Source organism: Camelus dromedarius, chromosome 12, assembly GCF_036321535.1.
Source record: "Camelus dromedarius isolate mCamDro1 chromosome 12, mCamDro1.pat, whole genome shotgun sequence".
Classification (NCBI taxonomy): domain Eukaryota; kingdom Metazoa; phylum Chordata; class Mammalia; order Artiodactyla; family Camelidae; genus Camelus; species Camelus dromedarius.
The window spans coordinates 25866616-25893081 of record NC_087447.1 but is presented as its reverse complement, the minus strand read 5'-3'; the positions used below and the strand labels follow the sequence as shown (position 1 = coordinate 25893081).

The window sequence follows — 26466 nt, the reverse complement described above, 5'->3', positions numbered from 1 at the left end:
TATAACCCCACTGCTCCAACCCACACTGGTTGGGACTGCACCCTCCATACTGGAACAGGACAGCCACCTGGACCAGAAATGGGCCAGAAGCTTGCCCCTGCCCAGTGCCCACCAAATTCTCTGAGGCATTGCCAGCCCTGGGTGGGACAGATGCCTCCATGCTCCTACCTCATAACCAGTGGGTCCCATGGTCATGGACCTTCCTCCACATCTCTTTTCCTCTAATATAAATCCCTTCATTAGATCCAATTTTGTATAGGATTCCATTATTATGAATTAAGCATCCTATATATCACTGAAGTGAAGCTCTGCAGGCAGGAAATGTAAACCCATATTGGGACAACTCCCTAATAATTTACAAAAATTTTTTAAATATAGCTTTAGGTTTTCTAGTTGTTTTCAGTGAGAAAGCTAATGTGCTATAAGATAATTTATCAGAATCGGAAGTTTAAGTGCTTACTTGTTTTTGAATTCCCTGTGTCTAGCCCAGTGCCTGATACCGTGCCCCACCTCAAGATGCCACGGGGTATACACCATCCCCAGTCCTTCCCACACCCACACCTAGGGGCCCTGGGCCTGAACAGGGGCAGAGAGCAACAACATTCACTGGGGAGGGAGGGCAGAGAGCTGGAGGCCAGGAGGAGGGGACTGCACAGTAGCCATCCCTCCAGGCATGCTCCACTGTCCCAGCAGACTTGACTTACGGAACACAAATTCAAAGACAGAACTAAGAATTTCAAGGTGGCAGTAACAGAGCATTAAACCCCAACGCTGGGCCCTTCTGTGTGACACCTATTAAGCTGCCTGCCTGCCTGCAGGCTAAACCAAATCTACCTAAAAAATAATAAAATAATGGCTAACATCTATTCTGCCAGGCACTATTCTAAGCACTTTACAGGTGTTAATTCTTTAATCCTCAGAAGAATTTATGAAGTATGTGTCATTGTTATCCCCATTTTACAGAGGAAGTAACTGATATCCAAGGTCACTCTGTAATAAAGGGCGCACTGAAGTTTCAAACCCAGGCAGTCTGGTTCCCAGAGATCCCTAATGGAGAACAGAAAGAAGGGATAACTGAGACATTCACTCAAAAACCAAATAAATAAATAAAATTTTTAAAATGCAAATCACACTTGTAAACCCTGTACAATGTTGATGGCTTTGTCCTAAAGCAAATTTCTAGAGAGAAAATCCTGACTGATTGCAGGTATTTGGAGTATTTTCTGTTAATAAGCTGTTGCCTTGGTCTAGTTAGAGCATCAAAAGCAACTATCAGATAAATAAGTTTCTCTGTGAAGTAATATCAAAGGACTGGAGAGATTACGTAGAAAGCAACGAGGATTTGTGGATATTCCTAGAAGTGTGATGTTTTAAGACCTTCTGTAGATGTCTACTCCAACCCCCACCACTACATTGCCCTGCCCAGGGTTATGCAGTTAATTAATGACAGAACTGGGCCTCAGGTCTCTTTGTCCCAGACAAGGAAGCAGAAAGAAAGTTGCCAGGCACCTCTGTTCTATTTTTGGTACACGCTTAGAACCCTCCTTGAGAAGGCTGGACTGGAAAGAAAAGTGTGTGCGGCAAGGAGAAAGCAGGTATCAACCAGTGTCTACCCTAATGCTGACTTTATTTTCTTTCTGTCTCCCTTATCAAAAGTGATTTCATGTTTCTTTGTATAAAAATACTAATGTTGACTACAGCCATTTCATCTTAATCATAGTTGCTATTATAAAGCCACCATTTTGATTGAAACTGTTATTATAAAATCTTGACATCATAATGGAGAAATTGCTAGGTCAATCTGTCTAACCCATCTCTCCAAAATAAGAAAATTGAAAGATAATATGCAGTGGGATTCATTGATGTATTTGCCAACAAGATAGACCCTAATAACTTTTATTAGCTTTATTTGTGGACTTTGCAAGTGAGCAGGCCAGAGACCATGACTGTTACTTCCTCCACTGACTCTTTTCCTCTAGAGTATAGTATGTCACCACAGAGAAACATGGGCTAAGAGCCAAGGCCAACCTGTTTATTTAATAAGTTTATTGAAGAATCACAAGTCAGGAGGTATACACATTATATAATCTTATTTGCTCTCATGGTGGCTTTCAACTGGCTTTGTCAAGTCTTTTCCTGTCCCTTAGGTATATCTTTGTCATATTCAACAACTTTGGGGCCACTTGCTTATTAAAATTTAGTATTGTCTAAAACTTTAGTCTCAAATGCAGTTTAAAAATCTCATCTGCCCTCTACTCAATGCAGGCTTGAACTGGGATCCTCACGGTTTGAAAGGTGGAAGGGATTGCAGAACTGTGTCTGGTTCTGAAGATTCTGGTTCTCTCTCCTCCTTGCAAGGCCTGGATCCTCTGATCTGCTGAGCCAGGGAGAATGGAGTGGTAACAGGACACGTGTTTCTTTACATAGTTGGCCACTCTTAGAATCCTCTGTTAGTTATGACTACCTCTCTGACTCCCTCTGAGGCTGGCGTCCAAAGGCTGGCCCTCTCAAAGCCTGGATTTATGAGTTGTTCAGAGGGCCCTGTAGGGTGTCGACACCATATTGTTTTCTGAGGGCAGAGTACAGCAGTTGTGCCAGCTCCTTCCCCGCCCTCAGCGGTATCCTCACCAGGATAGGTCACCTCTTGCTGACCTATTCCCCTGGCCAGGCAGGTCATCATCTAGGGTAGAGCACCAGCGAGCTGACTCAGTGCAGCTCCTACTTGTCCCACAGGAGTTTCCTGCAAATGCAGGCAGCTCCACACTGCCCCTTCTCTGCCCAGCCGTCTCTCCAGCTCTCTCTGCCTTGCTTAGATGGGCACAGGGACAGATTAGCACATTTCTGTGCTCAAACAGATCTCCAGTGGAGAATGAGTTGCTGATTTTTTTCATCTCACTGGTACATCTAGTCTTTGGGTTAGTCTCTTGGAAACCCCACCAGCACCTTTGAAACCAGCTTCATAGAATAGAATCTCCTTTCATCCTATGCCCTGTACTTCCCACAAAGACCAGTGACCCCATAAGTCTTGCCCTCCTTTCCCCAAATATTTATTTGGAGGTTTGGGTGATAGCTGTGGTACATTCTGCCACCTTTTGTGTTTGAGAGGTGTCTGGGCCCAATTGCTGAAGACTTTTTGGCCTCACTTAGTCCCTCTTGTTGTCGAGGATGGGTCAACCCTGTCAAGCAACAAGAAAAGTGCCACTCACCATGCTGTTATACTTACATGCTGATAGAAGGAGTAATTTTTAATGCAGAGCAAAGTTTTCGAGAAGTCCTTTGCACACAGTAAAAATTAATGTTCATCCCCTTGCCCTTTCAAAAAAGGCTGAGATTCTAAGAGAAGATTTAACAAAGGAGAACACTATATCAAATAGACTTTCACAAAATGGATAGGACTGAAAAAATATATTTCAGCCAGAAGGATCACATGAACAAAGCCTGGGATTTGGAAAAGTAGAGAGCAGGTTGGGGGAAGTGAGTAAACATTTTGTTATCAGAAAAGCAAGATATAAGATCAGAACAGCAGTCTGGGGACATCAGATCAGGGTGTTACTGAGGACAGGATTAAGGAATCTAAATCAAGGTACAGTGGGAAAGCTTTTCAGCAAAGAGTGTGACGTATTGAAAATAGCAAATTTGGGGAGGTTGACTGTTAGGGAACGTGCAGAATAGGGTAGAAGAAAGGAGATCAGGGGAGTAGTATTATAACAAGTTATAGTTAAAGTAACATAGAAATCCTAAAGAAACACAGATACACACATACCTGTTTAACCTAGCATTTCCCAAAATTATTTGATCGTAGAATCCCCTTGGCTTGTGACTCCTATCGTACAGAAAACATACTTCGAGAACCACTGCACCACGTTATATGTTATGAATAGATTGACATATGGATTTGTACATTAATATTGTAATTTTAGTTAATAAAGAATAAAAAACAAAAGCATAATTTCTGGTAAATTCTGTTTCCAGGTAGAATAGTTCTTCTTGGACTCTCTAAGCCTGAGCTATATCTTTTGAGACTTGACCTTATCTCCTATTCAAAATAAAATATCTTTTTGTAGCATAAGACCAAGAATGAGTAGCTCCAATTTTATCGTAATTTCTGGGATTGACTTTTGTGGCCTTAAATTATATGTGCATCAGTATCTGTGTCCTCAAATATGGGCTCAGAGGAAAAAGAGTTTTTTTTTTTAGAGTGCTATTTTATTTTACAGTGAGCACATGTAAAGCAAGGATTTTGCTTGGGAAAATAACAAGAGGAAAGCTGTCTCATTCGTTATATTGTCACACATAATAACTGCCAACTGAAAGTGTGTTGGATTATGAAATTAAGGCAGATATTAATCACTTTATACACAAAGAAATCTGAGACAATCATTGGCTCAAGATAGCTCATTTACGACAGAACCAGGACTTGGGAGAATCAGGACTCGTATTCTTTCTAATAAAGCACTCACTCCTTGAGGAATAAAAGATAAAATGACCCCTCTTGTCGAGTGTCAAAAGGTCTTTTCCTTTGTTTGTAAATTACTCCAAACTTCTAAGGGGGCCTAGCCACAAAAGCTCCTGTGTTCACACTTATTCTTGGACAGAAGCCCCTCCTTTCCACTCAGTTAATGTCATTGAATGTAGTAAGTGTGTCATTCTTGCCTTTACACTCCTCAGTGTATCCACGAAAGAATATCAGAGACTAGTAAACTCCAACTCTCACAGCACAAATTATGCCCAACTGAATAATAAAGAAACTGAGGTAATAAGTTTATTCATATACCTCCAGTGTATTTTTTCATTTAAAGAGACTCATCTGTCTCCAGAAGAGTAGTGCCTGTGACTTTAAATCAAACTTGAGCTATTGCTAGATTATTTTTTAACACTTATAAACAAAAGCTTATGAAAGAAATAAACTTTACTTCCAATTTTAATAGAAAAAGTGGTGAAATAGGTTTTAAAAGTCATTTGCTTTATATCTTTAACAATGCTCAACTACTAGGTTAATCAGAAGAAAATATGATTTTTATCATTTTTCTCACATTACATTTTTGATGTGTCATTTATAAAATCTATTTCAAATCTATTTTGCCGTGATCAGATTTATAGTTACTTTATGTATCTGTTCATTCTGAAAAGTATTTTTAATAATAAAGAAGAATATATAATCTGTTGAAAGAAAGAATGGTTACCTCAGAGAATAGAACTGCGGAATTAGGAGCAAGGAGGGGAGCTTGCAGTTTTTTGCTTTATGCATATTTCATGTTATATTATCTTTTATAGTATATTAATTTATTATAAGCATATATTACTATCATAATTTTTTGAAGCCCATAAAAATTCATTTTAAGAAATGAAGGTATATAATTAGCTTTGTGAGCATTTACACTTTGTCAAAAAATTAAGTATTTCAAACCTACAGATATACAAAAAGCTTCTATGTACCCATCACCTCATTGAGACAAACACTGACATTTTAGAGAAGTGAAATTTTTAACAAGTAAACACCTTAAACTTGCCCTGTTGACTTAAAGTAAATGTGAGGTGCTAGGCTTTCCTGCCTGAATCAGCATCATTATAGAAAGTGGCATATGCGCCGTAGCACGGTCCTGTGCCACAGCGCCCTGCTGCAGAACAGTTGTCACCCTTGGTTGCTGGGCAATGGACAAAACAGCAAACCCAGCTCCCTTCACATCTACGTTTGTTTATCTAGATTAATGATGTAGACCATCATAAACAAACAAGATATTTGTTATATAAATAGGACGGCTAATGCATTTCAGGAAATTTTAAGATTTTCCTTAGCGCTCAGTGTGTACTTTCGATGCTTTTAACCTTGAAAGAGATATAGATTGTTTGGAAACCAAAATTAAAGCTAGATTGAAAGAATATAATGTGATTTCCTTAGCTCATGATAGATAGGTTCTCCATGAATCTTAGGAAGGTACATTGGGTTTTCTGTTTGAATTATTTCCTAACAAATAGAAATAATAGAATAATTCACTTCTAGAATAATAAATAGAATAATTCATTTATAATAAAGCAGAGAATAATCTTATCAGTTAAAGGAGAAAACCTCAAGTTATCCTTGACCCTCATTCTCCACCAAAATTCAAAGGATAATCAAATCCAAAGAAAATATGTTTAACTAGTAAAGCAGAATGTTACAATTACAGCTCATTTTTAATGTCCTTGTTCATTTATAAAGGCTAAGAAAATTATAAGTGCAATATTTCAACTGTTTTATAAGATATGATGTCCACTGTTGATTGTAATGGTTGTACTACCCCTATTAACAGTCAGTACAAAAGCTCCACCATCTCTAAACAAATTGTTTCCACAATTAGTATCTATGTACTAAGTTAGCAATAAAAGTATATTTGGACCCATTTCCTCAGATTCTACCTCGCAGAGGTATGGCAAAAATAAAATGAAATAATAGATAATTGTTTTAGGAGTGAAATGTAAAATGCTACCCATGCAAAAATGTCTAATAAAAAAAGTAATAGACACCAATACCAGTGTACTGGAAATTAGACCAGATCTCAAAAAAAATTTTTGTGTTATTCTCATCTATTCCCCTTTTGTTGGCCGTCATGGTAATTTATATAATGGGAAAGCTTTGAAGCTTTCAAGACACATAACTGCTTCAGTTACATGATGAACTGACCCACTTACTAATATAATTCAAAAACTGATTACCGTCCTTAAACACCCAGTCAGTTCTATCAAATAACCAAATCAAAATGGTCAAACTGGTTGAGTATGAGTATGTGACCCGGCCTGAATAAGGTCTTCTATCAAAAATGCTTATGTTTTCTTCTACCTCGTCTGTGTGTAATTCAGCCACATTGACTGTAGCACTGTTAGTTTGGCTGAGACTTGTTCATCTTCATGTAGTCTAGTGGCCATTAATTGGTGAGATTATCTTACTAAAGAGGCCAGTTTAAGAAAAGTCTGGTACTGATACAGCAATATGGCAGAATAGGAAGCCCAGACCCTCATTCCTCCCACAGACACACTGATTCAACAACAGAACATGAACCAATTCCCTTTGTAAGAAATCTAGAAACCAGTTAAGAGGTTCTTGCGCCCAAAGCAGACTCAAAACCAACCACATTTGTAGCCAGTAGGAAAATTCATGGCACTCGCTCCATAGTCCCCACCACTGCCCCCAGCACAGTGCCAGACAATCAGAAGGACACAACTACCTTCTGGCTTCTCCTTGGGAAGAGAAAGGCTGGACCCTACATCCTATGTTCTGACTTGGTGGGGGGTGGCGGGGAGCACTACCTAAGGACTGGCTTTTGTCTTGCCTCGCTGTTGGGACCTAGCATACTCGAGATGCCTGGGGGCCACAGAGAACAAAGGAGTGGGGTGGCATGCTGCAGCTCCAGAGTTCCCGTGGTACAGCAGGCAGGGGCCAGTCAGCTCAGTGGCCCCTCCCTCAGAAGGAAAGAGAAGGATGCAGTGTACATCCAATGCTCTGACTTTTCAAAGGGCTACCCAAAGGACTGGTTTCTTTTCTCGCCTCAACATTAGTCTAAGCCACAATTTCTTGGATATGACAACAAAAACCCAGACAACAAAAGCAAGAGTACACAAGTGGGACTGCATCAAACTAAAAAGCTTTTGCACAGTAAAGGAGAAACAATCAGTAGACTGAAAAGGCAACCTACAGAATGGGAGAAAATGTTTGAAAATCATGTATCTGATAAGGTGTTCATATCCAAAACATATAGGAAACTCCTACAACTCAATAGCAAAAACAAAATAATAATCATACTCATAGTCTTGATTATCAGCACGGGGATGCGTTCCAAGACCCCCAAGGGATGCCTGAAACTGAGGACAGTACCACACCCTGTATATACTGTTTTTTTCCTGTACATACGTACCTATGATAAGGTTTATAAACTAGGCACAGTAAGAGATTAACAACAGTAACTAATAATAAAATAGAACAATTATAACAATATCCTGTAATAAAATTAATGTGAATATGAGCTCTCTATCTCTCGAAATATCTTATTGTACGAATTTAATGCCTTTTCCATCTTAACTGAGCACTTAACCATGCACCGCTGCCAAAACTTTTGCAGTTTGAGGTGAGATAGCAAAACTAACATTAGTTTCTTTTTCCTTTTCCACATATGTGGATAGAAGATTCATTCTTACTGTAGATCTTAGCAACCTCAACATACGATTTTTTTTCTTTTGTTAGTAGGTTGAGAACTTCCACTTACAGGGTACACTTCATGCCTTCTCTGGCGTATAGGAATTGCCAGCATTATTACACTTGTGCTTTGGGTCCATTAAGCAAAATAAGGGTTCCCTGAACACAAGCACCGCGACACCTCAGATGGTCAGTCTGAGAACTGAGAGAGCTACTAAGGGACTAATGGTGGGTTCACTGGACAAAGGGATGATTCACCTCCCTGGCAGGAGGGATCAGAAAGGCACAAGATTTTGTCATGCTATGCAGAACAGCCTGCAATTTAAAACTTATAAATTGTTTATTTCTGGAATTTTCCATTCAATATTTTCGGACTGAAACCACAGAAAGTGAAACCGTGGATACGGGGGGCTGACTGCACCTCATCTGACACCTCTCTCATCTTTTGATTCAGTTGCTTCACCTGCTCCTTCTGCTCTAGGACAAAGGGTGGACAAAGGGACAATGGGTCTCAAAGGGTGATCTGAGAGGCAGCAGCAGCAGCAGCAGCAGCAGCAGCAGCAGCAGCAGCATCTGGGAACTTGTAGAAACACAAATTGTTGAACCCGACCCCAGAGCTAGTGAAGAATAAGGAAATGTGGGAGTGCACCCAGCAATCTGCATCTTAACAAGCCTTTCAGGAGCTCCTCCTACATGAGTTTTACAGAACAAGTTAAAATACCAATAGATAGTGATATTCAAATGCAATGTTTATCTCCAAGTGTCTTAGGTTATGTTTATTGCCTGCTGGACTCTCCTCTCTGTGTACAAAATAAGCACATACTTGCCAGACCACAAGCAAATCCATAATTTGCATGATTAGTATCATTATTTCCATTTGTTCTGAACATACAGCACATATTTATCTGAACATTTACTCACTGAGTCCCCATTTCCTTTATCATTACCACCACTGCCCAAATTCTAAAAACGAAAATAAAGAAAAATTTTCTTTCCAAATTCTTAGACATAATTTGCTCTCAGGCTTTCAAACAGCAAGCACAATTGCCAAGAGAAGCTTAAAGACAGTGAATTTTATACCCAGAGGCTATAAAGTTGAAGGGACCTTATAGATATCATTCTAAAATTTGTACTGGATTGTCTGATTTGGCCTTAAGTTCACCGGATAGTTCCCAGAGCTGTAATTCATGTTCACTTCTGAGGTCTTAGTCAGTTATTGGGAAATCGGTCTTTTTTTTCTCCTCTCAAGTTAATTCAGTAATGCTTCCATGTACCATTAAGCTATTGGCACATTTTACTCCCAGAGGATAGATTTTGTTTGGCATCCTGAGGAATTTTGATATATTTAAGAAGGTGAGAAGTACACATTGGCATCATTTAAACAACATAAGTCTAAACCCAAATTGGCTTTTACATGCCAAAAATGCGAGATGTGCCAACTGTTTAATAGTACACAATAACTGTTCAACTACATAAGTTGATTTTCAGCAAAACAGTTTGGTGTGTGTTTCATCCTGAATCATTTAGATACAATTATGCCTTATGGTGCCTTAATAATAGAGGCAAGTTGTCCACGATGTTCGCATAAAGCAGTTATAAAGAATATTGGATGCTAGAGATACTAGAGTTGAGTAAAATATTAAGAATATTGCTTTAATTCAAAATGTCACTTAAGCAGCTTATATGCTGCCAACAAACTGAAATAAGAAAATGAAGTTTGAGGTTGATGATTGTTGACAGTGAACCTCTTAACTTGCTTTAATAGAATAAATTTGAACTTTTAGTGAGTCGGGGGCACATATTACAAAGTTTCTTTTATTGTCAGACTTTTAAGTATATATATTCATTTTTAACTCTTTCAACTTTTATTGTGCATATATACACACATATAAAATATGTATGTGTGTGTGTATATATATATATATGATATATATATATATATGATATATATATATATATATATCATATATATGATGCTTGCAAGCCACGGTTGGAAAGATTAGCCTACAAAGAGAAAGATAGATACAATATCATCTTCTTTGAGAAGCTTACAGTCGAATGGGTAAGCCATGCAGCTAGCACAAGTACTAACTCTTAACACAAAGCAGACAGTGCTTGTGTTTTAATATAGGTAAAAACCAAAAGTTAATATAGCATAGAGAGTAAGAGAGCTGGGGTGGTGGTAGAAAGGATGCAGAAAGGTAGAAAGGTGTTAGAAAGGATGACCCGGCAGCCTCATGAAGGTAACTCGTATATGTAGAATTTAAGCAGTGATCTGCTTGATAAGGAAAGCAGAGGAATGGAAGCAGGTGCAAAGGCCGTGTAGTGTGAGGAGGGGAGTTTGTAAATAAGGTTTATTTCTTTCTGTTACCACCTCAAGGGAAAGGAACTGGATGCAATTTTGCATACCATGAAGGGTATATTCAAGAGGATCACAATATATTAGTCTCATGGCCTACCTAAAATTCATTCTGGGTAACCTGGGGTCACTCCAAGAGATAGGCCATCATCCTCCAGACAGTCAAAACTGAGGTGCATTGAGAAGGTAGTGTGACTGCCATTCTGGGGAGACTTGCCCTCAGTAGTAAGTCGCCATGGATAGAGAAAAGCAGTGATTTTAAATAAGAATCTCCCCCCAAAAAGTCACAAAAATAGATGCTCTAAATTTGGCTGCTTCTCTCATAGGCAACTCTTTGGAGTGTGCTCCAGAGGGAGTGGCATTAGGGATTTACTTATGTAACAATAATTAATGATTTTGGCAAGCAATCCTAGGAGCCAGGTAGTGGAAAATAAAGTTGGGAGATAAGTTAGTATCAGGTCATGACAGCCTTCTTTATATTTCATGCCAAACAACTTTTCTACAAGATGAGGTGAATTAAAGCATAAAAATTATTACTTAAAATTACATTTGGACTATATCCAAAAATTTTTCTTGTAATATGCAAAACAGTATTTTATAATTGTAGATTACAATTTTTTTTAAAGATAAGCAGCTGAAGATAATTTTAGAACATCCTCCAACTCCAATTTTCTTTTTCCGCAGTAAGCAAATTCTTTAGTTGTGTTTCCTCACGGTAGTAGTTAATATTACTATCTCTTTCTCTTATACATCTAAATAAATTCTTTTTCAGCAAAGTAAACCAAGATTTTATGGCATAGATTTCTGGTTGACATCTACTTTAATAAACACTAAACTATGAGTATTATCTGTCTTCCTCCCCCACCCCTCCCCTTTCCACCCCCAACTCCCCATTCCCAGCACATCAGACTATGTCTGTTACTCTCAGTGAAAATACAGTAGGGCAGAAAAGTCTAGTAGATAAGAAACAGTCACGTATAATGAAGCATAAATGGTGCAGAGTAGTCTGTGATTATAACTCAGCAAGGAAAGTCAATTAGGTCCAGAATAAGAAAGGTGCTAGGACTTGGCCATACCTGAGATGTGGTAGAAGTAGGGAAATATTGAGGAGGAAGGTCTTTGTGAAAGAGAAGAGCATAAGTAAAAGCAAGGAGGTTTGAATGCCAGTGGCACACTTGGAAACAGTCAGAAACTGGCCTGACGGAAGAAAACTTGTGTTGGGGAAAATAACTGAGATGGGGATGATTTGTGGAAGCATTAAAAACCAAAGAGGATATGGGAAACCATTGCAGTTCTTGGCGATATGTGAAAAGCAACATTTAACGAGTATTAATCTGGTGAAGTATGTAATACATATTGGTCGAAGCAGAGAAAAGAGTCAGGGATGCAGCTATTTTAAGTGCGAGGTTATGAAAGTCAAAAACTACAGTAAAAGACAGGAAGGAAAGAAAGAGACCTATAAATGCACTTCAAATGAATAATCAAGAAGGCTTAGACACAGACTAGCTTACAGAGTGGAGAGAAATACGATAAAAATACAGCTGTTGTATATGTCCCTGTATGTAGTCACACTGGCTTTTCTAAGAGGTATTTCTCCCAGCAGCTGGGACCTAAATCTTTTATATGTGTCCACAGTACTTCTGCTGTCAGTGATTTCTAATTCTAACAAATGATCTTTAACACATCCATTATTTAATTTCTATTTATAGTCCATCGTGAGTATTTGGAGGCTCTTACATGTGTTTAAACAAGTTCTCTGTGAAGTATAGGTAAAAAGAGGAGAGAAATTATGGGTGAGGGAAAAAGAAAGGAGAAAACATACTCCAAAAAAAAAAAAAAAAACCCATAAATGTAACCACATAGTAATTCCTGCAAATGGAAAATAAAACTAAATATGGATGATTTTATTGAACATCATATCATCAGAGCCATTTAAGCTGTTTTATTCCCTGTCAGCGACCACGTACGTACCTTTATGGCATTTATAATATTGATGGAGATACTTCCTGGAAGCAGAGTGGTTGGTTGGTAGTTCTCCTAACTTTGTTACTGGCACAGTAGCACCCACCAGGAAGGGAGACCGACCAGATTTGTGATGGAATTCAACCCCAGTGTGGAAAACAGAGGCTCCCACAGGTTGACATAAGGTCTTTTCTGGACTCTGGAGAAACTTGAGGTTTTTCTCAGAGTACTGAAACATCCAGGAAAGCAACTGCTTTCTTCCTGGGACATAGTGAACTCATTCTCACTCAAAAGCATCTCTTTCTTCCCTGTCAAAAATGGTCTTTCCCTCAGGCTGCCTGGGATGCAGTCATTGGTTTTTCAGAGTCCTTGATTGTCTTGCCTGAAGGTTCAACCTGACCCAGATGGAAGTGGCATGTTGTCCTCACCCTGTTGCTCAACTCACTTACACAGAGGTTTTCTTCCATTAAAAGTGTTGGGGGGTTTTGTTGTATTTGGCTTTGTTTTTACATCTTCTGCCTTCTGCCCGATAGACTCTGAGTCCTCAAAGAGTGAGAAACATATACTTTCTGATTTCTCCTTCCTTCCTGCCAGATGATCTTCCTGATAGCATGTTTCTCACAGGGCTTATTTAGATGTCTTCGTGCTGAAAGCCAGGCTTTTGTCTTTAGCCCCTGTGATTTCCTGGATTGTGCAGTTCTGTATCCGCTTTAGGTCCCTGTATTCATGATACACCTCTCATTTCTCTAGCCTTTGGGTGGACATACATTTAACTGAAATATGGAGAAAGGACATACCTTTTCTGAAGACCTCCACAGAAAAGAATTCTGTATCCTCCAATATTTAACATCTCATGGTCAGTATCTCAACATTTAAACTAGTAACTACATTTAAACTCTACATTTAAAGGCTGAAAGAATCTAGGATATCACCATGTCCTAATGTTTTATTTTATGTATGAGAAGATTAAGTACCATTTACATCCTAAACCCTCCTCAACCCAGGGTAATACGTGCATTTTAAATGAAGACTTTCTAGACTCTCTAGCAAGTCTGCTGGTGGAAATTGGTTTTGGCACCTATTTGTGAAGCTGTCTCTAGCTGTATAGCCAAGAACAATGTCCAAAGCTCTTTTAAGGACTTAATTTATTTCAAGCAGTAATTAAGTTCCTACTTTATGTTTCTTCCAACTTAAAAATTAATTCCAAACACTACAGAAAATCTTCTTTCCCACCCCCATCAATCACATGTCTTCTCCCAGGTCATTTTGGAAAATCAGGGAGACGGAGGGGGAAACCAAAACTCTAAAGTTAGGGGAGAGAAGCACAGGAAACATAGTTACTGTTAATACCAGATTGAGGAGGAAATGGCATTATCCCCGTCAGAAAGGCTAAACTGGGAGGGAGAGGAGAGAGACTGCATACCCAGAGTGTGACATTGAATGGACACTCAATATTTTTTGAATGAATGGAATGAAATTAATCAATGAACCACAGACTCAAAGCTCTATCTCCACATGGCCCCGACACGTTCTTGAACATCTCTATCTGACCCCAAAGAAACTTGAAATCAAAATCTGTCAAAACTTGAAATGTCAAAATCTATATTAATCACCTTTCCACTCATCTGCTACCTTCCCGATGTCCCCTATTTCGGTACCTAGCATGAATTCAGCCACCTAAACCACGAACTTGGGCATCATCCTCTCATTCACACCTCACCTCCAGTCCTTTAACAATTCTCATCAACTCTACCTTAACAACATCCAGGGTTTAATCAAAAGTATTCCCACAAAAAAAGATACAACATATAGATAGTTCTATCACAGCTTCAAGTAATGTCTCTCTCATAAAAGCTGTGAACAGAGAAAGGAAAAGCAACTTAATACATGTTATTAAAAAATTATCAAAACTTGACAGGTAATACAGGAAAAACAAGCTATAGAAAACTATAGATCACTTTTACTTGTGATCTTAGGTATAAAAGTCCTACATAAAACAGTGTCATACGGAATTTGGCAGTTTATTCTCCCTCTCTCTCACAAACACACGCCCATTATTAAGTAGGGTTTCTCTTTTAAAAACAGGAGTGATTCAATATCACAGTGTAGAAAAGTGCTTGATAAAGTTCAGTGCTCATTCTTGGGAATTTTTTAAAAAATTTTTTTCTAGGAAATTGAGCATTGAAGAAGAGTTCTTATCTTGATAATAGTTGACCATTAGGAACAAAATGGAAACATTTTTCTTCATGGTAGAAATTTAGAAATGTTCCTACTAAAGCCAGAAGTAAGCATGTCCATTCTCTCCAAGTCTATTTAGCATTGTTACTAGAAATTCTAACCATTTTAATAACATTGCCCACCCCACCCCAAAATAGAAAAGAATTAAGTAGTATTAGAACTGCAAAGACAAGGCCAAACTGTCCTTATTATCAGATAAAGTGACTATTTACATCCAAAGGCATCCAAAACTATGAGAGAATCAACAGCATTGTCAGATACAAGATCTCAGACTTGCAATTTGCCATCCAGGTAATTCTGGTCATTACTTAGCCTGTCTATACTGCAGTTAACTCATCTGTAAATAGGTCATTGAAAGGGTTAAATGACTTAAACTATGTAAAGTGCCTGATACCTTACAAGCATATGTCTGTATTAGCTATTATTATTATCACCAGTAAATTAATATACTATATTCAGCAGCCTTCTTATACACCAGGTATACCTAAGTAGAAAATATAATAATAATAATAGCTAATGACTATTCATCAGTACATATTAGTCTGCCCACCAGAAAACCCAGAGAAGCTTTCCAGATCACACAGTATAGAAGTCCTTGGAGTGGCCTGTAAGACCTGTGTGATCTTGCCCTCCACCCTGTGTCTGTCCTCACCTCCCACTCTCCTCCTTGCTCTTTTCAGCTCAGATACACTGGTCTTCTCCCTGCTCCTGGAACACACCAGGCTGTCTACCTCCTCCGGGCTGTGGCACTGCTGTTCCCTCTGTTTGAGACACTGTTTGTCCAGACATCCAAATGGCTCACTCCTCCACTTCCTTTAGGGCTCAGATATCATATCTTATAGCAGCTGCTACTATTTATTAAGTGCAAAGCCTAAAAAGTACTTCATGTGGATTATTTATGTGAGGGGAGAAAAGCTTTGTCTGTTTTATTCACTGCTCTATCCTTAGTGCCAGAAACAGCACCTAACACATCATAGAACTCAATAGGTACTGTGTTGGATGAAAAATTTCAAATCTTCTGTGAGGTCGTTATGTGCCAGACACTGACCTAAATGCTTCCACATTTTAATCCTCATGACAAAACCTATTAAGTAGGTACCATTACTATCCCCAGTTTACTGACAAGGAAACTGAGTTACAGAGAGGCTAAGTAACTTGTATCCTGGGATCACACAGCTGGTTCATTGCAGTGTGTGCTCTCTCTTATGGCCCTTGAGATGAACACTAACCAAAAATGTACAGCTTTTCTTATGGAGAAAAGTTTCAAAACTGTACTAAAAACCCCTTTAAGACCTTTTAGGTGGAATATTCATAGGTAGAAAAACTCAATATCGTAAAAATGTGAAATTCAACACAATTAGAGCCAAATTCCTGATAGTTTTTCTTAACATTTAACAAGCTGATCCTTATTTCAAATGGAAAAGCAGAGTCAAGAATAAGACAATTTCATAGGAGCAGAACATGGAGGATGACTTGTTTTGCCAACCAGCAAATCTTCTCATAAGGGCATAAACAGTTAAAGCAATATAATGGCCCAGGGATGGACAAATAAAGGACAATAAAGAACTTAAAAACAGACCCCCCTCAAATATAGAAAACTGAAAAATGTCAGATGTGCCATTACTCATATTATATCAGCAGAATGAGGAAGGACTGGATGATGGGATAAGTGGTTTTTCCTATGAAGGATATTTATTCTACACACGAAAAAGAATTTCCTGTTAGCTTAAAGGATTAAATGTGAAAAGACAAACTCTAAAACTTCTGGGGGAAAAAAATAGAGCAATAGTATTTGACTGTATTACATTTTAAAACCCCTGGTTGGTAAAACGCCTAAACTAAGTAAGAAGTGAGGAATTTGCAATGCACATCACCAACAAAGGATTAACACCCAGGATGACTATGTCATAAGAAAACCACCCAGTTAAATACGGAGGCGGGCAGGGGGTGGTGGGTATAGCTTAGTGGTAGAGCACATGCTTAGCATGGACGAGGCCCTGGGTTCAATCCTCAGTACCTCCATTAAAAAAAAAAAAAGAAAAGATACATGTAATTCACAGAAGAGGAAACTTGAAAAAATGTTCATCACTGGTAGCCAGGGAAAATGAAAACTAAAATAATGACTATCATGTCATACCAATATAATTGGCAAATTTTTTTAAAGTCTGGCAGTCATGTACATTGGTGAGAATTTAGAGAAACAGGAACTTCCATAAAATTCCGATGGGATTATAAGTTGCTACAACTGCTTTTGAGAACAAATTGTCAATATCTTGTTGTATTGATAGTGTGTGTATCTTTTGATCCAGAAATTGCACTTCTGGATACACACTCTAGAAAAGTGTCAACATATGCACAAAAAGAAGGAAAGAATGTTGAATGCAGCATTTCTTGTAAGACAGAAAAACTGAAAATAACAGAAATGTCTATCAGCAGGCAAATGGATAAATGAACTTTATATATTTGCACAATGAAACAGTACTGCAGAGCAATTTAAAATAAATGAGCTGGAGCTACACATATCATTGTGGTAGATCTCTGCATCATAAGTTTGTTGGGAATAAAGCAAGGTGCAAAATGATCCATGCACTATGATACTATTTATATAAAATTTTAAGCATCAAATATGATAGTTAAATATTTCTTTATAGTTAAAGCTGTCTATGAGAAAGATAAATGTCAAGTGTATCATAATGCTTAACTTCGGGGAGGTATGGACTGGCAAGGGAGACACAAGGATCTTCACTAATGCTTTATGCTGAAGCAAATGTGACCAAGTGTGAGAATGTGATGAGGTTTAGTGATAACTACATAGGTGTTTCGTTTAATGTTATTTTCTGAGTTTTCCATGTGCTTAAAATATTTCTATGTAAATACACACACGCATCAAATTTAGCCACTTCTCACCACTTCCAGGGCTACAGTCCTGGCCTTAACCCCCACTATGTCTTGCCACCATTAATGTTTTGCAGGAGCTGCTGCGGTCACCTCCTAAGTTGCCAGCCCACATTTTGTTTGCCATACATCACTCAGAGTACTCTCTTGACACCAAATAAATCAGATTCTGCTACCCTCCTGCTCAAAACACTCCAGTGGCTTCCCATGGAAGTTAAAATCCCTAGTCTTCACTGCGGCTTACAAAGGGTCTGTTCCCTCTCTGTACTCACTCCCCCGGCCCACAAAGCTGCCGCCACACTTGTGTTCTTGCTGTTCCATGCCAGGCATGCTGTTTCTTACCTCCCGATTTGCACTCACTGTACCCTCCTCCTGAAAGCTCTCCCCAGCTTTTGCGTTGCTCGCTCCTCCACTTCATTCAGGTCTCTACTCAAATGACCGCCTCAGAGAGGCTTTCCCTAACCAACCTATCTCAGAAATACCCTCTCCTGGGCCTAAAGCCATGATACCTCTGTAACAGTGTCATACCTAGCACCAGGTCTTTGTCTCTAAACACCATTTTCCAACAAAGGAAACCAGGGCTTCAAGGAGAAGCTCTTGAATCCAGGGCCAAGGGAGGGAAAACACAAGGTGAGGCTGATCTTCTTGGACCAAAGAGTAAGGAAGTGCTCTACAAAAATGATGAGGCCATGTCAGAAGAATACAGGAGCCAACCTGAAGGAGCTCCTACTGACCAAAGCTGAAAGAATTTGAGCAACAAAATAAATAATAATAGTATTGATTTTTAACCCATGGAATAAGATAAATATCCATGAGTCCATACTGATAGAAGTAAATAATCTAATAAATTAATAAATTAATTATGTGTAGAAGGAAAAGGGCAAACAGAGACATGCCATTAGGCAAACACCACAATAATAAATGTTGCAGACAGATCCCTTAATGGATATGAAAATCAATGGCCAGAAGTTTCAGGGAAAATTGGGTTACATAGTTCAAAGTATCTTGACCGAGATATTTATCAGTTGCAAAGGGAAAGGTGGTAACTTTACTTTGGAACAACACAGCAGACACCAACTTGAATGGTCAAGGTTAACAGCACCAGAAGTAAGATGTATCAGCACCATGAACCTCTTGGTGTGATGCTTTGAGAAGCATACAATGCACATCATTTCTGTGGTAATTTTGCCAAAAATGCATAACTTCAATCATGAGAAAACTGCAGACAAACCCATATTGAGGGACACTCTACAAAATAACTGATCAGTATTAGTCAGAAATATCGAGGTCATACATCAGAAGCAAAGAAAAAACAGAAATTGTTATAGTCTAGAGGAGATAAAGGAGAAATAACAATCAATGCAATTGGGATCTTGGATAAAAAAAGACCATTAGTGAACCTGATACCCAAGATACTATCTGGCACTTAGTGGGAGTCTAGTAAATATCTGCTGAATTGGTATGTCCATCCATGCATCCATCCATCCTGTCCTTCATGCCTTCCTTTTCCTCATGCTCCACAGCCAACTTCTCACCAAATCATTTCTTTCAACATCTGCTTCCTCATGGAGTGAGACTAGGTGAGAATTATATCAGAACATGTCAGCAACTTTGGGACAGACCTAGTGTGAGTTTCCCCATATACCCAGGATAAGATTTTATTTTTAAGGAGTAAATATTGAAGGTATGGGAAATTTATTGAGAAGAACCACAGAAGTGATCACAGATGGGAGGAACAAAGTCTGAAGCTTTGCTTGCTTGGGGGATGGGATCTCATCATCATTTGCCTGAATTGCTGCAGCAGCCCCTCAGCTGGTCTCCCAGCTTCCAGTTTTGCCCTTCCCTCCTCACCCTCCAAACCCCCTCCCGGGAGAGTGATATCAGTATAGCCAGGGTAATGTTTTCAGGGGATAAATCTGATCATGTCACACCCCATGATTAAAATCCTTCATTGACTCACCGTTACCTTCAGAATGAAAACCTTACATGTGCTGGCCCCTGCCTATGTCTCCATCCTCATTTTTGACTGTTTCCTTACACAGACCATAAACTCTAATCCTACCAAACAACCAGGTCTGCTTTTACATCCCCTCTTTGACTTTGCATTTGCTGGCTGTTTCCTTCTCCGACTCTGCCTAACTCTGACTTGCCCTTTAAATTCACCTGGAGCAGTACTTGCTCTTCAAGTCTTTGCTCATCTGCTAAAGTTTCTCCATGACTATCAGCACCTTCTTGAGAGCAAGGAGTTGTGTCTCCAGCTAGATTGTTGCCTGGCACATAGGAGGTACTCAATAAATGTTTGTTGAGAAAGGAATGGGAGAGAAGGAAAAAAAGAAGGAGGAAAGGGAGGTTTTTAAGTGATGTATATATTAGACAAATAAGCTCTTCCCTCACTTTTCTCCTTCTGTATTTCTATGACCTCAGCTCTTGCATATATATAGTTTATTTATTTTACCTGATCCTCTGCTTGTCCTTTGACATAGATAAAAGATTAATGTCAGTTAACTGAGGAATATTAAAAAGCTGTTTCCACTTTGACAGGAACTGTTACTGATAAAGATAGTATTGAGGCAGGTTCAGCAAGGTAGCAGGTTACAAGATTAATATACAAAAACCTGTTGCATTTCTTTACACTAACGATGAATCAACAGGAAAAGAAAGTAAAGAAACAATCCCCTTAAAAATAGCACCCAAAGTAATAAAATACCTAGGAATAAATCTAACCAAGGAGGTGAAAGACTTATACACAGAGAACTATAAAACACTGATGAAGGAAATTAAAGAAGACTTTTAAAAATGGACAAAACTACACACCAGTCAGAATGGCCATCATTCAAAAGTCCACAAATGACAAATGCTGGAGAGGCTGTGGAGAAAAGGGAACCTTCCTACACTGCTGGTGGGAATGCAGTTTGATGCAGCCACTATGGAAAACAGTATGGAGATTCCTCAAAAGACTAGGAATAGACTTACCATATGACCCAGGAATCCCGCTCCTGGGCGTATATCCAGAAGGAACCCTACTTCAAAATGACACCTGCTCCCCAATGTTCATAGTAGCACTATTGACAATAGCCAAAACATGGAAACAGCCTAAATGTCCATCAACAGATGACTGGATAAAGAAGAGGTGGTATATTTATCCAATGGAATACTATTCAGTCATAAAAACCGACAACATAATGCCATTTGCAGCAACATGGATGTTCCTGGAGAATGTCATTCTAAGTGAAGTAAGCCAGAAAGAGAAAGAAAAATACCATATGAGATCGCTCACATGTGGAATCTAAAACGAAACAAAACATAAATACAAAACAGAAAGACTCATAGACATAGAATACAAACTTGTGGTTGCCAAGGGGGCGGAGGGTGGGAAGGGACAGACTGGGATTTCAAAACATAGAATAGATAAACAAGATTATACTGTATAGCACAGGGAAATACATACAAGATCTTATGGTAGCTCACAGCAAAAAAAAAATGTGACAATGAATATACACATGTTCATGTAGAACTGAAAAATTGTGCTCTACACTGGAATTTAACACATTGTAAAATGACTATGACTCAATAAAAAAAAGTTAAAAAAAAAAAAAAAAGGGATTATACCCCATGCTCCTGGATTGGAAGATCAGTATTGTTAAAATGGTCACACTGCCCAAGGCAATCTACAGATTTAATGCAATCCCTATCAAATTACCCAGGACACATTTCACAGAACTAGAACAAATCATAATACAATTTATATGGAACCACAAGAGACTAGAATGCGTCGCTATTTTAACCTTCAGAGAATCTGATAATCTAATGAAATTTAGAAATCACAGCAAAAAGTAGGTTTTATAAAACAGTGTGTGCCATCTTAAGGAATATAAAGAAATCAGAATATACCTTCTACTTAGTTGGCATGTTTCCTCTTTATAATGTACTGAAAAGCTTAATTGGTATTTATTTGCTATACCTAGAGCATGGAATGCCTTGTAAGGGGTTAAATAAATTAGCCCTTGAGTTTGGGGTCTACTTTAGGACCAGTGAAATTTTTAAGGGTAAACAGTGGAAGTCTAAGGCTAGTGAAAGAGGAAGGGTCCTGGTTATGTTGTTACCTCAGTGAATTCTTTTCCAAATCAGACTGCAGAATTTTATCCCATCAACCACACCAGGCACGGTATTTTTAGTAACAGTAATACAGAGCAGCAGCTTGCCGTTCATTTGGGAGCTGACAGATAAGCGTACTGTTCTTCTTACACACAATATGCGCCACATCTTTATTTCCACTCATCCTTACAGAAGCTCTTTAGCTCTCCATGTTTCTTTAAGGAGATGACAAGGAGCACTGGTTAATAAGCTCTTGGGGTTATTCAATATCCCTCTTCAGTGCTCATTTTCTGAAGTTGAAAACACTCATGCATGTGCACACATGCACACTCAACTTTGTCAGAGGTGAAGTACTTCCAAATGCCACTTGAGTGTGATTAAAAGAATCCTGGGCTTGATAGGACTCATTACACAAGATGCCAGGCCTAACTGTTTGCTCAAGCTTTGGTCTAAGAAAAGAAAACGTCTTGGTTTAAAAAAAAAAAAGGGGGCTCATAGAAGTGAAGGTTAACAGTTTACTGTATTTCTATAAAAATGTGTGCTGGAGAGTCTATCTTTCTTTTAAGCTTATAGTAGTCTTGTCTTAATAAAATTCTAAGTTTCTTAAGGGCGGGACCAAAAACAAGTATACTGGATGTATGATTTTAAAACGGAAATGTAACAATTTCTTGTTGCAGAACTTATACTAGAAAGCATCTGTCATTTTCTTTTGACTCTAGATTAAGAAATCAAAGTCTATTTGACTTTTCACTCTGATTTTCTAGTCTAGAGTTATCCCTTGCTAGTCATTGTAATTTTCTACTGAAGTTCAGGATACTATTAAACAATTTTGTGCTTAATGTCATTGGTAAGTTTTATGTTAAATTCCAAGTCACACTATGGTTAGTATTGTTATTTTACAGTGTGGTTTTGAAAGTTTTCCAAAACTGCTTAAAGCTATTCAAATTAGTTTTTACCTTCTGATCTCAATGAGTGTTCACAGCTCCATCCTAGGGTTGAGTCTACCCGGAGATAAATTCCTGAAGGATTTAGTGAAACATCCCCGGCCTCTTATTTAATTTGTGGACCTCACGCATGTTCATTCTTTATCATTCCAGCAATGGGATCTGTTTGAGTGTTTTGTAGTAATATAGTTAAGAGGTCAATGGTCGTTGAAATCAAATAGATAGACTTGTAGGAACTCAAGATTATAAATCGTGGATGGTAATTGTACTGTGTGTTTCAACCAGACTAGGCCATTATGGCCGTGAAAGTTGTCAACCTAGAAAGTTTGCTGCTTTTGCATTTTTTTTATCCAGCGCATGTTTTATCAAGCAGTTATGTGTCGCAAGTTATTATGCAAGATCTCGCCTCACACTGAAACATTTTAGATGAACTGATTAAGCTTTGATTTTCATTCTGTTGTTAGTATGTTGACAAGAAGGGTGGAACTTTTTAATTAAAAAAATAACATTTAACGATCTTAAATAACAAGCCCATGTCACCTTATGTAACATACCTCATCTTCTTACTGTTAGATATCAGCTTGTGACTTACTTTTATCCATCATCCTGTTCAGTGAAAATGGGTAAAATTCCTTAATACGACTTTATTTAAATAACTATACATGTGGAGAAATTAATCTTATATTCTGGTGCCTATAAAGCCAAATAGGAAAATGAAGTTTTGCCTAGTGAGCCTACATAATGTATTAATCCTCTGCCGAGTAATTAATTTACAAATCAAGAAATTCTCCCTAGTCATGTTTCCTTGTAGTAAAAAAGCAAAATTAGAGAAATTATTAAGTTTTCATCTTTCCTTTTGTTCTGCCATGAATGTTTAGTGTGTAATTCTACAAGAATCCTCTGCTTAAAAATAATCGATCCTATCGTGCTTGACTGGAGCAGTTATATTAACATTAGCATTACCTTATGAGGGTAAGAAAAATGTAGCGTTTATGGATAGTCAAACTATCCTCTCATTTTTTTTTTAATGTTTCATCATAAGAGGCATCTGAAATAAGAATTCACTGTCCTTTCCTCAAGCTACCGAAAGTACATTTTAGTGCTATGTAAAATGTATCTTCTCATAACCCTCTGCTAAGTACAAAGCAGCCTATTGCTTTTTTTTATTAATACTTATTTTCATGCACCAGTAACATTGTTTTTCCTATAATATGTCATACCTTTTTCAAGTGCTTTCTAACTACCAACTTGAGTAGTTTGTATTCGTCAGCCTTAGTGCTTGTATTAAGTCATTGGCAATGTCGATGAGTCTGACTGCCATAATTAAATGAAATATGCCCTTATGTCCACCTTCCTTGGGATGAACTGTGTATCACCCAAACTCTCAACAAATTACATCCCAGCTTCTCCAATGCTAGGGAAATAAAAATGACACTAAAAAATCTAAAGTTTTGACTAAGCTAACCTCTCTGGCGTGTATTTTCCTAATGGCACAACTTTAAAAACACACATCACCGCATTCAATGTAACTTTGCTGTTCTAGGCCCAAAGAAGCTTATTCCTCTTTCCCTAAGGGTTTCATGATCTTTTCAGGATCCCTCTGTTCCTTGAAAGAAACTTACTGTGAGCGCCAGCCTAACAGAACGAATTATGTCTTGCCACTCTCATTTTCTCTCATGCAGTGGCAGGTCCTTTTCCTTAAGTACAAGTTTACGTCAGGTTCAGTGTGCTAGGTATTTTTTTAATATGGATTTATAAAAACATTAGGAGATGATATTTGCATTTCAAAAGGTCTTTTCACGTTCTACAAGATTCATAATGGAATCCATTTAAGTATACGTCCAGTAGTATATCTCATTTCATAACAATTTAGATAGAACTTTCCAGGAGTAAAACTACCTGTCAATCCCTGTCCTTAGAAGACTTCCCTTGATATTCTAGATAATTCTAAAGGAAAAATAACTGCAAATTGTTATGACATTTTTTTAACCTGATTACATTATGATCATAATAGCAGGGCCCAACCAACTTTTTACCAGAATATTATGTTTCTGAATGATATGATACAATTCTTTTCCAGTCCAAAACTGACATGGTTTAGTAACTTACCACTATTATCAAACAAGTAAGCTTAGGATGTTTCCATTAATTGTACATCCCCGAGAGTGGTTTTGTTTTTTGGTTTTTTTTAAGTATTTTATGTACCTTTAACCCTCTTAGGAATTAAGCTGAATGCTCTACCCTGTAATTAGGTTAAGTATCAACTTTTTTTTCAGAAGTTTTGTCAACTCTAAGTCTGTTAAGATGCTCCTTAGAATCATAAAACAGTTGTTCATTTGTTTCTTTTTGATAAAACACCCAAAAGCCAACTCTCATATTTTAAATTGAAAGAATAGAAATGGAAGGAGTAATGATTTGTAGACTTTCTCACTAGAACAAAATTTCAACCTGGTACATATATACCAGTAATTATATAAAATCTCTGTAGTTAGAGATGAATATTTTTGGAACCAAGAAGAAATTTGGATTAAAAAATAGACATTTGAGTAACCTGGGTAATAAAGGATAGGGATAGAGGGGAGAAATGCTAATAGGAAGATAGATCAAAGAAAATTGAAATAAGAGCAGGAGTCCTTTAGAAAGATATTAAGGAAAATGATTTATTAAGCTAAACAAATAAGAAGAAGTATCTTAGTAAATAAGGACAGTTGGCATGTATGTAGGTGTGGTCTTGGGACTTTGCCACCCAGACCAGGGATTTGGGCTGTGGGGAAGGATGATGACCATCTGCTCCAAGTGACTCCTACTGGCTGATACACAGAGCTCAGTTGGCATCAGTCTCAGAGGAGACTGCCAGCCTTCCCATCGGGAAATAAGCAAAACAATGGCATTGCTGTCAAGCACAGAAATGAAGTTTAAGATTTAAGTAAGTGGCAACTCAAAACAGGTCAGGGAACCTCGGCGTGTAATCCAAACAGATATACGTTAGCTGGGTTGTGGAACAGGCCATCTTCACAGTTAATGGAGGATGCTTAAAGAGCCAGGCAGAAGTGATCTCTGGTGACTGTGGTAAGCAAAGACTGAAACGATTACAGCTCACTGAATGCTTAGCACAACCTCTAACACCTCAATCAGACACAAAGACAACAAGACTCCAAAGGGAAAAAAGCCACACCCCACACACAAATTCGATTGTATGAAAGTAATGTAAATATTAGTGAGATTGAGACAACATAGTAAAAAGAGAACTTTCATCTGTCTACCCTGTCCTCACAACAAAGTTTATTTAAATGATCTTTTCTGTGAAAGCCTTCGAAAGCAGGACCAATGAACTTTTTGTTACCTTAAGAAAATCTACATTTCTTTTTAAAAAACTTGAAAGTAAGTTATAGTGTGACTTACAGTAGAAGGTTCAATTTTTTAAAACAGCCTGTAGAATTCAAAAACTCTTGTTAGAATAAATGCACTTTCCAATAAGACTCTTCAGTTTCTCTGTTTAAATCAGAGATAATTTCGTTCTTATACTTCGCATTTCAATAGACAAATTTATTTTCTGCCTTTAAATTTACAGGAAATTTAAGTTGATTTACCTATGATTGTTTAGAGCCCATGTATTCTATGTATGACCACTTTTAAATAATTAAAAAGAAGAGAATTTTAGCTAAAAAGTAACCTTAAAATATCAAATAAATTTAATATATGTAAATTTGCTATTTTTTTTAACTCTAATTTCTTCTGTTTTGAATTATATCTTTTTAGACTACTATTTGGTTCTAAAAATACATGATATAAGTGTGCTTACTGGA

General features: G+C 37.9%; 1 protein-coding gene across 2 annotated transcripts in view; it reads left to right on the top strand.

Annotated features, from left to right (window-relative positions):
* ELP4 (elongator acetyltransferase complex subunit 4) overlaps window positions 1–26466 on the top strand; it is a 209780-nt gene that overhangs the window by 164645 nt on the left and 18669 nt on the right. The window lies entirely within an intron of this gene.